The 15,032-nt window shown below is 35.9% G+C and overlaps 1 protein-coding gene across 1 annotated transcript in view; it reads right to left on the reverse strand.

Moving 5' to 3' along the window:
- The window catches only part of LOC106076080 (kinase D-interacting substrate of 220 kDa B-like), a 50,085-nt gene that overhangs the window by 34,156 nt on the left and 897 nt on the right, over nt 1-15,032 (reverse strand). The gene's annotated exons all lie outside the window — the stretch shown is intronic.

Genomic DNA, 15,032 nt, shown 5'->3' on the forward strand with positions numbered 1-15,032 from the left:
TTACTGAATGAAGGTAGTCAAGACTACTCTACACATTTCTGACAAGATGAATAGTTAAAAGTGTTTTATTTTAAAAGCACTAATTTCAAACACAGCACACATCTTTAGAACCTTCAGAATAGAAGACATTGCCTTTAAAAAGATAACATGTTCCAAGTATTACTTAAAAGTGTTATAAATTCTTGTTGATGTGCAATGTGCACATGGTCAATAAATTAGTAAAAGTAATATGAAGTCTCTCATTACTAAAGAGACCAAATATCACTATTACTATTAAAAATGGAAGCTAAAAAAAACATTTTAATGAATCATGTAGTAAGAATGTTTTAGTTATGATTGCTTTTAAATATATAAACTTCTCTAGATATTCTTAGGGAGCACATATAACACACATCACTATCACAACTCAGTCTAGTCAGAACAGAGATGTACACATTCTATCAGAGCAATGTTATGACATTAATCATGTCCTTGTTAATAGTCCTCCCCAAATACATGCTATGATTAATAATAGAAAAACAAAGTTCAGGCTATACACAGCAAGTCAACACAAACACTTCAGGGGTCATGAGGTCATCCCTAGTGCTAGAGTGCATCATGCCTCATAAAGAGAAAATGTTGCCTCTAACAAGTGTGACCAGTTGCAAATACTTTGTGTGTCTAGAAGAGAAATAAAAAAGACCACAATAAAGAGCATTTCTTTTCAATCAATCTTATTATTATTATACTGAAAGAAAAGGTCCATATGATTATGTAGTTTAAGATCTAACATTTAGAATGTCAAAGAGATGTTCAACCAACCTTTTTTCTTTCCCGAAACTTGCTAGGTAGGGGAGATAAATGGCTCTTCGCATGTGTACTATTATAAACAGCTTTTTTTTTTTTACAACTGAGATTAATTTTTTTTTATGCAGCAAGCAGAGAGATTGTACATTTAGTTCAGAGTTTTTGAATTTCATGCATTTCAAAGGACTTTTTAGTTATGTATTTTAACTTTTCAGAAGTGCAATAGTTTTAGTAAGGCAAATGGAAAGGGCTAATCATCAGAAAAAGGTTCAATGGTCTATTATAGGGCCATCAACAGAATTCTCACAATATTTTCTTAGATGGTGTCCAGTGCATACTCTGAGGAATCATTACATTATGAATCCTGGCCCTTGTATGATCCTAGACTCACCAGTTCTAAAAGACTTAATGATGGTTATCCCTCTACAGCAGCGGTTCTCAACCTTTTAAGCTTGGCGACCCCTTTTTACAATCCCAGCCGCGACCTTCCCCCCCCCAAGCAATAAAAGAATAGACAAAATACAATCCATATTTTCGATGGTCTTAGGCGACCCCTGACAAATCGTCAATCAACCCCCCAAGGGGTCGCGACCCACAGGTTGAGAACCCCTGTTCTACAGTATAAAGCAGAACTAACATATGTCCAGGATCAGTGCAAAACAGACCATCAGATCTAAAAAGACCTTAAGGGAGGACTCACTATTAGTTACCTTTTAGGACATACAAGCAGGAGGAAAACATATGATTACACTTAGTTATAAGACCCCCCAGGACTTACAAAGAGATGGACCATGCTATCCCATCAAATTTAAGTTTTCTAACACAATTGAAAGCAGAGGCCTTAGGCTCAGCAGAATAATGCTACACAAATTGGTCACAGGATACTATATATACTGTCTCCATATTCAATGTTATCACTAGTTATAACATAGGAAAGTGGTGTCAAATCAAGGATATCTAGTTCAAATCTAGATTGGAGGATTGATTTGATTTTGTATTATCTATAAGGAAATCATTGTCCTTAAATCCCAACATTTGTTTTTATTTCTTTTTTTTATTTTTAGTGGCAGTCCAATAATACCCTTGTTAACCTTTGGATAAGAATAATATGACCTTTCTTTTAACAATAGATACAACATTTAAAGAGAATTATTTCTACAATTAAAGTACTTATATATACATAACCATTGAACAATTCTATAAGCAGCCCTATTTGAGCCAATGAGTTCCTGAAGTTATGTGTATTTGATACAATGAGTCCCTGAAATTATGTATGAATGATGCAATGAATTTATAAAGTTAAGTGTATAATGAATGACGTGACAACAACACAATTTGAATTAGTATTGAATGCTAATAAAAAAATCAACACATAATCTTTCTATCCAATCAATACTTACAACCTACAACTTCACACCCAAACAAGAGAGTTCAATTAAAAATTCAGTAATGGCTAATAAAATTTTAAAAGTTTGACGGGCAAAATAATGAACAAATATTCTTTTTTTTTACAAAATTTTATTTCAAAGCACTCTGTCTGTCTGTCTGTCTGGTACAAATTTTGTACATAAGTTATTTCTCCCACTTCCCTTTCTTGAGTCAAGTTGAAACTTCATACCATAAAATTATTCATTGTCCCTAACAAAACTTGAATCAATCAAAAAAATAACTAATTAATTAGTGGTAATTAATTAATTTTGTTTGATATAGAAAAGCAAATAAATCTTACAGTATTGAAACATGTGAATGTATATACTGGCATAAGCTATATTTTTTTTAGAAGTATTTTTTTTAAATTGGGAGGTTTTGCTTGTTTAAGCATGTATGGACACTAGATATAGCAAAGGAAAGAAAGAGGTTGGCTTGACTTTCCAACACTTATTATTATTATATTATTATAGCTTTTATATAGCGCTACTTTCATGCTTATAGCATGCTCAGAGCGCTTTTGGTCCAATCTCATTTGTGGACCAGTGGGGGGAGGGGGTATCTAGGAGTTGGTTTTCCGTCTCAGTAAACACAACTCTGCCCGAGATGGGTGTAGAACCTTGAGCCCCCTTATAGGTAGACAAGCCAAGTTCAAGTGCACTTGGCCTCTTGACCATGCTTCCCACAATTGTGTGAAGCACTTGTTTTTCAATACATATGTACAAACACATTTAACATGTTCAAAATATTTCTATTAAAGTTTCACTGGCACTCTAGTTATGCTCAACAACACTGTCGAAATGTGTAGGAAAGTTGAGTAGCCCAGTAGTGAGACCAATATTGCCATTAGCTCTAGTTCCAATGTGGAATAACAAGTTAAACTAAAAGACATTCAACAATTTTATAGTTGAACTAAATCTAAATGCCTAGTTCCAGAACAGTGAGACTAAATGTGTACACAGAATAGCAGCACTAGTGAGATTAAGTCCACTATAGAGTAACACAGCAGTGAGTCTAAGAGACAATAGTATATAATTATGCAATGAAGCCTAGTTATAGAGTAACACAATGTTCAAACAGTAATCAGACTAAGGACTCATGTCAACATAAGCTAAACATCTGATCATTGATGATACTGCAGATGTATTGGGAATGATTCAGCCAAGAGAACAAAAAACAGTGATACACTAGAGTGACATTTGAAAAAAAAAAAAAAAAAAAAAAAACTTATATTAAGTGTAATTGTATCAATTAGTTTGGATCAGTCATGTAAATATATATATATACATAATGGATCTAGACATAATAAATCTGTGCGATTAGAAATATTTTTACCAATTGTTTTTTTTTAGCTTTTAGCTTTCTCAATGCCCTATGATCCTATCACTTGTCTGGACCAGTTGTGAAAGGGGGAGGGAAGGAGGGGGTATCTTGGTGAATGTTTGCATGATAGTTTGTTAAATGCATAAAAAAAATTCCCTCAGGGCTCAATTCAACTTAAACCACCACATCTGTCATGTACAATTTCTTTCCCTTGTTTGAACTACCAAACAGAATTTATATAATTAATTACCAATAGTTAATTAACAAATTGGTTAATTTTTTTTCATTCTTGTGTTGTCAGGTAAATGAAATAATAGTGCGAATTGTCGGCTTAATCTGAAATTGGGTGCGTGAGAAATAACGTGTACAAACTTTTTACCAGACAGAGTGATTCGATATAAAAGCTTTGTAAAAAGAAGCTGTAAGTAAGTAAAGTAACTTTGTCAATTTGTGGAATACAGCAGTGAAACAATATTAACATGAACACTCAAGAATAACAAGCAATATTTAGAAGCGAGCTCAATAGAACAACAAGAAAATCCCATAGCCAGAAGAGACGCAGTGAACACTGTACAGCCGTGTTAGAGCAACAACAGCCAACACAACATTGGCATGAGACACACCAACAACAAAACAATGGATGGACACAGCACTCGCTCAACCAAGCCACCGAATGGCGGCCCAGACAATCAACTAATTACTAACTGGACATGTCTGGCCATAATTATCAAACTTTTATGTGATCGCGTATGTGAATCTATAATATATCCCTAAACACCCGACACTGAAACTCAACCACGTAAGCAGACACAACGATGTATATAGTATAAACGTGTATTCAGTATAAGCGAGTATGTGACAATGGAACCATTACAAGAATAAGCAAATGACTTCTACGACAGTGGCGTTTAATAAAGGAAACAGATCAGCGGCGGGAGAAGGCGCAGAGAAATGTCGTCTGCAAGTAGAGAGAAGGGAGGGGAAAAAGGGTTGTAACAAATAGATTGATTACAAAACCACAAATAGATTGATTACAAAACCTTCTGACAAGTACCACAAGACTGTACCACCATACATCTAATTGTCTGCGCGAAATGTTTCCCCCCAAGTCACCTTCTATTCACGTGAATGTAGAGAGAAACGAAGGGGTTCTATTATCCCTAGAACTACAGTGATTATGTTTAAACACTTGCAAGTCAAACACAAATCTGCTAAGCACACACATACGCTTGCAAACAAAACTGAAGTCGAGCGCACGCACACATAAATCTACTTTTGAAGTTGGCAGCATTTTGTATCAACGTGTGAAAACAGGTGGCTTCCAGTCGCCCAGTGCCGGAGTTAGACTACAAAAGGCCCTAAGCTATTTGAGATAGGGGGTCCTTTATAATAAGTGCAGATATTATATATCAGTGCTAAATATATTCTTGGGGGCCCTAAGCTATTGCTTGTGTCGCCTGTAGGTAGATCCGTCCATGGAAACTTCTACAACACCCAACCAATGATCCTGCTATGCTCAATATTTAGTTGCATCAACACAATAATAGAAATACAATGTAGTGGCACTACTTGAAAAATGTCATAACTCGCTTCTAAAGCCCCTACATCTAAATTATCATTTCAAAATGTTCTCTACCTTGCAAAAGTTGGTCGATGAGTACAAGCATTTTCACTTTGACCCCTGACCACTTCAGTGAACCAGCATGTCTCCACCAATGACGGAAACAGCAAGTAGGACTTTGCCACTTACTATAAACCTGTTTCCTGTATCAGATAGTAACGACCTGCCTGTGATATACCAAAAAAACAACATAACGTGATAAGGCCCTTACATAGAGTTGAACAAGTGCCATAAACTTTCACTTGAAGACATTGCTGTTTACAATCAAAGCCAGAACATAAAAACTCCACTCAAACAATAGTGAGAAGACAGTGAGAACATTAAAGCCGAGTCACAATCTTGTATTCCCTTTGTTTCTTTACAGGCCAAAAACTTAATAAAAGAGAGATGTTTACAACTGTTATACTTATCAACAATGCGGGGGGGGGGGGTTAATTTTATTAGATAAGACTTGTCAAAATACTCTTCGACATGTGGCGTCACTTATATTAGAACTTGCACTTAGGATGCAGGTACATCACTGTACTCGTTGATGTTACTGGTCCTTTCAGGTGCAGGCTTTATGGCAGGCCCTCTTAGTAAAGGCGCTCCAAAAAGATATTTGATCTACTAATACCAAGTCTTATATTACCCTGTCATTCGCCTTGCAAAGCTAATATATAAAGTAGAATGTAAGGTATGTATGTATGTTTCTATGTATGTCCCGAATAAAAATCAAAACCATCTGACCAATCTTGATAAAACTTGGCATAAATGTTTATTAGTTCGTTGCGGATATCGTAGTGTATGTTTTATGTCACTCCCACAACAGAAAAAAAAAAGGGGGGGAGGGCTAAAAATACATTTTAAAATACCTAATTCTATCTTTATTAATTAAAGAACGAAGCGTTTTAATAAATCGGGGAAACCCTTTGTTACAGTATTTTATATTAGATATCAGTAGGTCGGCTAAATTGTAGGGGAACTACCTAGATCAGTGATACACAAACTAAGGGCCGCGGGTCATATCCGGCTTGTTACAGATCTATAAATCGTCCGTATCGAAGTCAGCTGGGCGTCCAAAATCTATTGAGATTTCTATGGGTCAAAAAACGAAATAGGAAATTATATGCAAGGAGATCAATATAGAAAATAAGTCAAACATAAGAGGTTTAGAGAAAGCAGCAAGTCAAAGAACATGTGGATTAATAAATGTATTACCTGGGTTTTAACTAATGCAACTAGAATCCAAGACTCCTTTAAATAGCAAAACCCGTGATTTAACTACGACAAGGTTGGGAGGCCGGCCCTGCTCGCTTCCACTAGCTTCGGCTTTGCTTGAAGCCAATAGTAATACGCTACTGCGACGGGGGAGGGGGAGCATCGGTGGCGATACAATAGGGAAGAGAGTTTTCTTTAGAAGGTTTATAAGAGCAGACAATTCGGGGGGGGGGGGGGGTAAAACGTTTCTATATATGCAATCACTCTGAGCTCAGTTCTGCTTGCCAATCAACCGTATGATGTACTGTCTCAAGCAGAGCTCAACAAACTGTGTCGTAAATAAAAGCTGCCGGGGAAGGGGAGAGAGGACATGTTTTCTACATCTCCAATAAAACGAAAAATGTATGCTTTTAAAAAACAAACAACTATTAAGTAGAGAGAGAGTCGACATTTCTACCAATATGTTTACCAGTTCACCGTCAATCTACACTCAGAAGACCAGGCTAATTAATGAGTTGTTTGTTGATGCTGCAGTTCTGAATGAAATTTAGACGCCCGTGTTACACTGCAAATCAATTGGGAATGCTTCTATTGATGGTTAAAAACGCGCACTGCTACTATGTATACCTTTGTAAACTGAACACCGGGTTTAGCTCATTACGTTGAACCAGGATTCCAACAGGTAGATGGAAGGAGTGGGTATATCGTACACGCATTGAACTGAGTAGGTTACTCGTTAAGCACAGCAGTCTTGTTTCTCTGAACTGGTATCACAATCGCTTTGATAGATTAGATGGACGGATTGGACTCATTCTGATAAAGAGATGACATGAGCCTAAAGGGCGAACCCTTTTTATACGAGTGAGTCTTCCAATAGAAGTTAAACTAGGTAAGAGACCCATTTCAATGACTGATCAGCGCAGCAACATAAGTTGGGCACCGACACAATAAAAGAAGCAGTGGATTACCGTTAGACGCAAAACACACATAGACACACACGCGTGCACGTTTACCGGGAGACCAGATATTGAATGAGAATCAAAAATTTGTGCAGACATTTTGTTCCCGACAATCTATTATATATAGGTGGTGCATAGAAATTCAGAGTTACACTTTAACGTGAGCAAGGCAAGTCAATATTTAAGACACATCATAGGTATGGGCTTTCTTAAAAAATGTTTTAATTGTAGCCACCGATTACTGATGTACATTGGTCCTACTACTTTTTTTTCAATGTCAATTTCTCGATACACACAATTTCGCCACCAAAAAAGAAGCGATAAATAAAAGATAATTAAGTATGTACGCCGCTAGATCAGCAGTGTATATTACCTAGTAAAGAAACGCATTTTGTTTATGTACTTTCATGTCTTCGTCTGTCCTTCAATGGCCGACGGTACAACGGCACATTTTAAACAGGAAAACATTTTTATGTACATTATAACTTAGATAAACACGTTTTTTACAAATATTCCTCTGGGGGAAAAAAAGCTACTAAAAAGGAAAATAACTGAGCCCAAATTAAAAGTCAGACGCTATTTAAAACATTTCCTTTAGCGCTAAAAATTTTCCACAGTTGTATTGTAAATCAGAATTTGTATTACAGAGCGTTCAGCGGCTTGTAAACGAGCGACAGGAAACACATTAGAAGTCTGCTATGTGTGCGCTGCATCTGTTGGAAAGGCCAAACAATGAAAGATAGTATGAAAAAACAACATCCAGGTAGTCCCTACCTTTCACACACACGAGTACAAATAGTACACACTCACCCGCTTACCATGCATACGTTACAAAGCATGTAAAATCATTTTAAAAAACAACAACATAGGTATGTAAGAACTCACGATAGGCCAATATGTTCCTTGTTAGAACAAGCTTGAAACGATTGTGTTCAAATGATTGTCATGACCAAACTTTAGATTTAAAAAAAAAAAAATGGATTTACTCTCTCAAATGCTTAAGCACTGGTACTATAGAGAGAGTCGCTACCCCCCTCCCTTTTTTTTTCTCTCTCGCGATCGAGAATGTTTACAGTGTCGTGGTGAGGTCTTCGAGTGTGTACAATTTTAGACAGATGGGTAGGGCTGAATAATTCTTGTTTTGAATTGACGTCTGAAACAGATAATCCCGGATGGTTTGTACACTGACAGGACTGGAAGCACACATCAAGTTTTATTGGTCATTAACATGTATTGACAGACTAAAAGGAAAAAGTCAATAAAACTTACAATAAGTTCGAACATACTTAATAGCTAAAATTATTTAAAAGTAGGTCAATCCAAAAGAACAAAAAAAAACTTTCCATATCAAGGTCAAATGTAACAATTCTTATCATCAATTATGATGGTAGCTTGGTCGTGTGATATGCGCTCCGGGCTGTCGTCTCGATTGCCACTGGTTCAATTCCTCTCCGCCTGTAAAATTGTCGTTGTAAAAATAGATTAAACTACAGAGACATTTCATTTGTAAGGACAATAACAAATCTGGTGTAAAATAATATGACACGTCATGGGTGTATTATTAAAAGGTTTCGATAAAACCATGTTTATATCGGCAGTAAACGCACAATTATGACAAGCAGAATCTTCTAGGTCTAGATCTAGATCTGTATAGACTTTTGAGGATTTGTGAATAAAATAGAAGAGACAAAAGATCTAGATCTAGATTGATTAACAATATTAAGGGTTTTTTAATTTTAGGTTGGACTTATGAAAAACAACAACACTTTAAATAACGTACTTACAAATGAACATATCCAAAGATTTCAGAATGCCCCAGATTGTTCCCCTTGTGATTTTCAAACGACACAAAACAATCTACCATCCGAACACAAGGATCACAGGATAACATAATCAGCATGTCATCGCCCCGCCTTTTCGAACGCGACCTACTTACACCACACTAAAACAACCCAGTTTCTTTTCCGTCCGTCCACTTGGTAAGTGACGTCATCCCAGCCGTGCGACGATGATCTTTCAGAAACTCCACTCCTTAGCCAGTGGCGAATGGGGGAGAAATATAACAACTCATGTCACTGGTGCATAAACAATACATTTAATAACTGTCTGCAACGAGTCTCAAAAGACAAGGGATTCAACAAGAGCAGACGTCGTGAACATGTACACGGCAGAGTAACGCGCCCTTTGTAAAAGGATTTCTCAGTGCGTCTTTCTTTAATTTGTCGTGCAGATGTTGTTAGGTCTACTGCGTGAGTCCAGAAGTGGAATGAGCACAACACTATCTATAGATCTAGATGAGTTCAACAACTAGATGTAGTTTCAAACTTTGTCAGGTCGATCCAAAACTAGATTTTCTTATTAAAAGGCATGTCAGTCCTCTTTTTACAAAGGTTAAATCAGCTCTGTCTGTCTGGTAAAAAAGTTTGTACACGTTATTTCTCCCACACCCAATCTCGGGTTAAGATGAAATTTTGCACTATTATTTTTTTACCTGACAACAAAGAATCAATTAACAAAAAAAAATAAAATTAGTTACTTAACTATTGATAATTAATTATTTTGTTTGGTATCTAGAACAAGGGAAAGAAATCATACTTGACAGATGTGATGATATAAGTTGAATTAGTTCCCTTGAGGACTTTTGAGTCCTGAGTGAACATTGTTTTTATTCATTCTTCTCTCCCCCTTTCCCAACTGGCGCAGACAAGTGATAGGATCATAGCACATTGAGAAAGCTAAAAGCTAGACAAAAAGAAAATTGGTAAAAATATTTCTAATCACACAGATTTATTATGCCTAAGTCAATCATACATATAATTAAATGACTAATCCAAACTAATTGATACAATTACACTTAATATAAGCTTTGTGTTTTTTTAAAAGTATTTTATATGTATTTTCTTATATACTAATATTCTTACATTTTATGTAGACATATTATGTCCTTCAGAAAGTAAATGTCTGCTTTCAATATATATATATATATTGAAAGGGTTTTTAATTTAATATAGTTATATATATAATATATGAAGTGGTCTATCTGGGTAGTATAGGATCAAATGACACCTCACTTTCAAGGGAGTTAATAACCATCTGGCCAGGGCCAGTGGCGCTTTTGGATGCCTTCAGGCGAGAGTTTGGAGGAATAAATTGCTCCGCCTGCCTACAAAAATCAATGTCTACCAGGCAGAGGTTCTCTCAACCCTTTTACATGGATCTGGGACACGGTGGACACTATACAGAAAACCACTAAGACAACTTGAGTGCTTTCACCAAAGGTGCTTGCGCTCCATCATACGGTGGCAAGACCGCACTACAAACAGCGATGTCCTTGCAAACCCCTGTATGGACAGTATAGAGGGACTTTTTATGGTCCGACAGTTACGCTGGACAGGGCACGTATCCCATATGGGGAACAAACGTATGCCAAAGGCAGTCTTTTTTGCTGAGCTAAAAGGTGGTCAATCTAACAGAGGCACCCCACGGAAACGCTTCAATGACCAGCTTAGGCGCCAACTTGCCTTAGCTGACATAAAAGAGAGCACCTGGTTGCATGTGGCCTCACTCAGGATGAGACAGCTGGTGGTCACTCTCAAAGGCCACTGGATACACATTCGAGACCAAAAGAAAATCCCCTGCCGAGGACAGACGCAGACGGCAAAAAGAAAATCTTAATCAACCACCGACAGACAATGGTTATGCTTGCTGTGGGTGTGGCAAAATATGTAGGTCACAGTTGGGGCTGCAGAGCCATGGGAAATACTGCACTCTTCACTGATCTTCAGACTCAAAGACAAGCCTTATTATATATATATATATAAATAAAACTTGTTTCTTTCAAGTAATGATTATTGTTTTATCAAGAGCAAGAACTCTAATAGACGAGTGAATAGTCTTAAGTGCAGAGAGCTAATCACTTAAACTACTGTACATCCTAAAAACTTTCTTACAGTAGTTACTATGCACATCTTATCAGGAAAGAATTTTATGTAAAAGTATGATTGGCATCTTGTTAGACATGATCCAAGTAATGCCGCAGAGTTTTCTGCAATTCAGGTGAGGAGGATTAACATTACCACTAATTAGCACGTCGCTGCAATGAAATTGTGTATGTGTGTGTGTGTGCGCCAACAGACTTTAATAAGAGACAGGTTGTTAAAACAGAGAGACTCTATGGATGTATTTTATTAGTCCTTTATAGATCTAGAGTCTACTTTGTTAATAGATCTATATATATAATATTAAAGTTTTTGTTTGTTGATAGTGACAATACTTCAAGAAATGACATGAAGCCTCATTGAATAAAACTACCCATTTTAATTTCTAACAATGGACTTGAATACATTTTGCCCTAAATTAATGCAGCTACAGATTATATCACATACTGTTTATCTACAAAACCGGGAAAAGGAGGGGTGGGGAAGAGATTATCTTGACAAGATGTGGCCTCATTTCAAGCCACTGCTAGATAAGATAAACTTCATTTGAATACAATGCTACTGGACTCTTTTTACAAAGCTTATATCAACTCACTCTGTCTGTCTGGTAAAAAGTTTGTAAATATTATTTCTCTGACAACCAATCTTGTTATTTCTCTGACACCCAATCTCAGACCAAGTTGAAATTTTGCACAATTATTTCTTTTACCTGACAACACAAGAATCAATTTTAAAATTTAAACAAATGGTTAATTAACTATAGGTAATTAATTATTTTGTTTGGTATTTCAAACAAGGGAAAGAAATTGTACTTTACTAAGGTGGTGGTATAAGCTGATTTAGTTCTTTTTATAGGTCACTACTTTTAAATAAGTTTGAAACAAACAATACATAACTATACAATCTTCTATAGTCATAAGTACCTCACTAGCAAAGTGGTTAGTAAGTCTTTCTTTCCCCTTCCCTGCCCCCACTTTCCCAACTGGTCCAGATAAGTGATAGGATCATAGCGTATTGAGAAAGCTAAAAGCATGAAATTGCGCTAAACAAAAGCAATCAGTAAAAATATTTCTAATCATACAGATTTATTATTGTTGGTCTAGATCAATTACAAATTTAATTACATGACTGTTCCAAATTAACTGATACAATTACACATCATATAAGCTTTGTTTTTTTTTTATTTAAGTATTTTTTTATGTTTTCCATGTTCTTTCTCTTAATAAAAGCTTTCAACATTTTTTTGGTCAATGAGAAAGAACAAATATTACAACAATATCCATTTAAAACTAGACTTTACAAAAGTTAAACAAAGAGCTAGACTATATAGAACTAAGTTCTTCATCTTAAATCAAAACCAGTATTGCAACCTTTTTTTCAAGTACAAATAGAGACTAAGGCCCGACTATTAGATTCTATTATAAACAACATTTGTTTATAAGCCGAGTATATAAGCCCATGCTCATCTGCATAACACACATAAAAAAAACACACAATAATAATGCATTAAAAAAAAATAAATAAAAAGCTTTTCTTAGACTTTGCAAATGAAAATTCGGCTAATTATTTATTCCCAAATATTTTGTTTTTCTATTTGGATGCAGAAAAGTATAAATATGATTATTAATCTTAGAGAACAATATTTCCCAAACTTTTTCTTTTTATATTTAATGGAACAATTTACATATTAACAGAAAATAATAAATTACAGACAAAAAATACAGAAAAAAAAAAAGGATCAATGACTTTGATAGTATTGAGTCTTTGAAGACCATAAGGTCATAACTCGATCATGAAATGTTAACAAAACAAAGCTTGATATTGCTAAGATGAATACAAATGGGATCTGGTAGGCATCAGGCCTGTTTGTAATGTGACTTTGTAACAACATAATAAGAAATTCCTGCTTTATTCCCAATTTCAAATTATCTAAATCTAAGTGTTCTAAAAACTCTTGTTTACAAACTTGTTCATCTAATTTGAAATTTAGTTCATTCAAACATTCATGGCATTAAATGTATTGGATTCAGTTAAATTCAGTGTGCTTGGTAAAAATATATATATATATATTATATATAATATGCCAGATATCTGCCAAGTATTATAATATGTCAGTCACTATTTGTAAAAGTGTAACCAAACTCTGTAATCAGTGAATGACTGTATAACTGTAAGTAGTGTAAAAAGTAAAAAGTGTAGTGTAACTCACTATAAGTCAGACTGTAAATTGTAATTGGTTTAGATTGATTAGATATATATATAAAATATATATATTATATTTATATAAATAAATCAAGTATATTCTAGATCTAGTAACTAATGTTATGACATGATTAGGAAGTAGTTAGGAATTAGTTATTTGTTTCGGGAATAGGGTAAAGTTTTAATTAGCGACAAGTGACGTGACAGATCTTTTAAAAAGAAGAACGCTCTAAACGACGCTAGAAGGAGGACGCTTATTGTAAAGTAGTAGACTTGAGTACGACATTATTGACATCGGACGATTCCCTTTTGAGTATTAAACATATTGTTAGAACAACATATCAGCGTCGACTACATATTTGATTGTTTCGGCCTTTCGCCGGTGTTACTGAAGTGTTGAATTCAGCGTTACCTACAGTCAGATCTACACTAGGCAGATTGTCAAGAATCAACACCGCGCAGAGGTCTTAACAACGTGGCGACCCCTGACTCGGAGCTCACTGGCATCAACGTTCAGAAGGATAGAAGCCCTCTGTTAGGAGGAGGCAGAAGTTACGTCATCGGCCTAGTCTGCAGCTAGACCCTGATCATACAGCCATGTCGGCGAAGGAAAGCCAGTGAGACCCTGGACTCGTAGACCTAGGAGGTAACGAAATATAGATCTAGATCTACATTTGTAATTTGTAAACGCCCATACGTTGGGGCATCGTATTGAAGCCTGTAGTTCGGGTTCGAGAAGGCTACAGTTTGTGGAAGGGAAGAAAACCGTCCTGTCGAAGCCGTACTGAAGAGATATCGCCTGCCCGGCATCTTGAGAACGAACGTGAAGGTCACCTCTGCAAGGCCAAGATCGACCGTTGAGGTCACGCCAAAGAACTGTTGATGTAGGAGCCATCTTACTACAGGCAATTTTTTTTAGCGGAAGGGGGAGGAGTTGTTATGACATGATTAGGAAGTAGTTAGGAATTAGTTATTTGTTTCGGGAATAGGGTAAAGTTTTAATTAGCGACAAGTGACGTGACAGATCTTTTAAAAAGAAGAACGCTCTAAACGACGCTAGAAGGAGGACGCTTATTGTTAAGTAGTAGACTTGAGTACGACATTATTGACATCGGACGATTCCCTTTTGAGTATTAAACATATTGTTAGAACAACATATCAGCGTCGACTACATATTTGATTGTTTCGGCCTTTCGCCGGTGTTACTGAAGTGTTGAATTCAGCGTTACCTACAGTCAGATCTACACTAGGCAGATTGTCAAGAATCAACACCGCGCAGAGGTCTTAACACTAATCAGACTAGTGAAGTGGTAATGCTAATATATAGATCAAGATTATTCAAGATCAAGACTACACAATAAGTAATAATACTGCCAGTGCCACAGTGGTAGACTAAGTCTAGATTACTAGAATATGTAGATACAGTCAATAGTCTAAGAGTAAGTGTAAGTGGAGTCTAGTACTCCAAGACAAGTTTTATCATAAATCATACTTTATGTGTAACAAAATGGGGAAACTAGAATTAACTAGATCTAGATTCTAGATCAGACTGAATCAGATATATCTACTTACTAC

Source organism: Biomphalaria glabrata, chromosome 8 (assembly GCF_947242115.1).
Source record: "Biomphalaria glabrata chromosome 8, xgBioGlab47.1, whole genome shotgun sequence".
NCBI classification, from domain to species: Eukaryota; Metazoa; Mollusca; class Gastropoda; family Planorbidae; genus Biomphalaria; species Biomphalaria glabrata.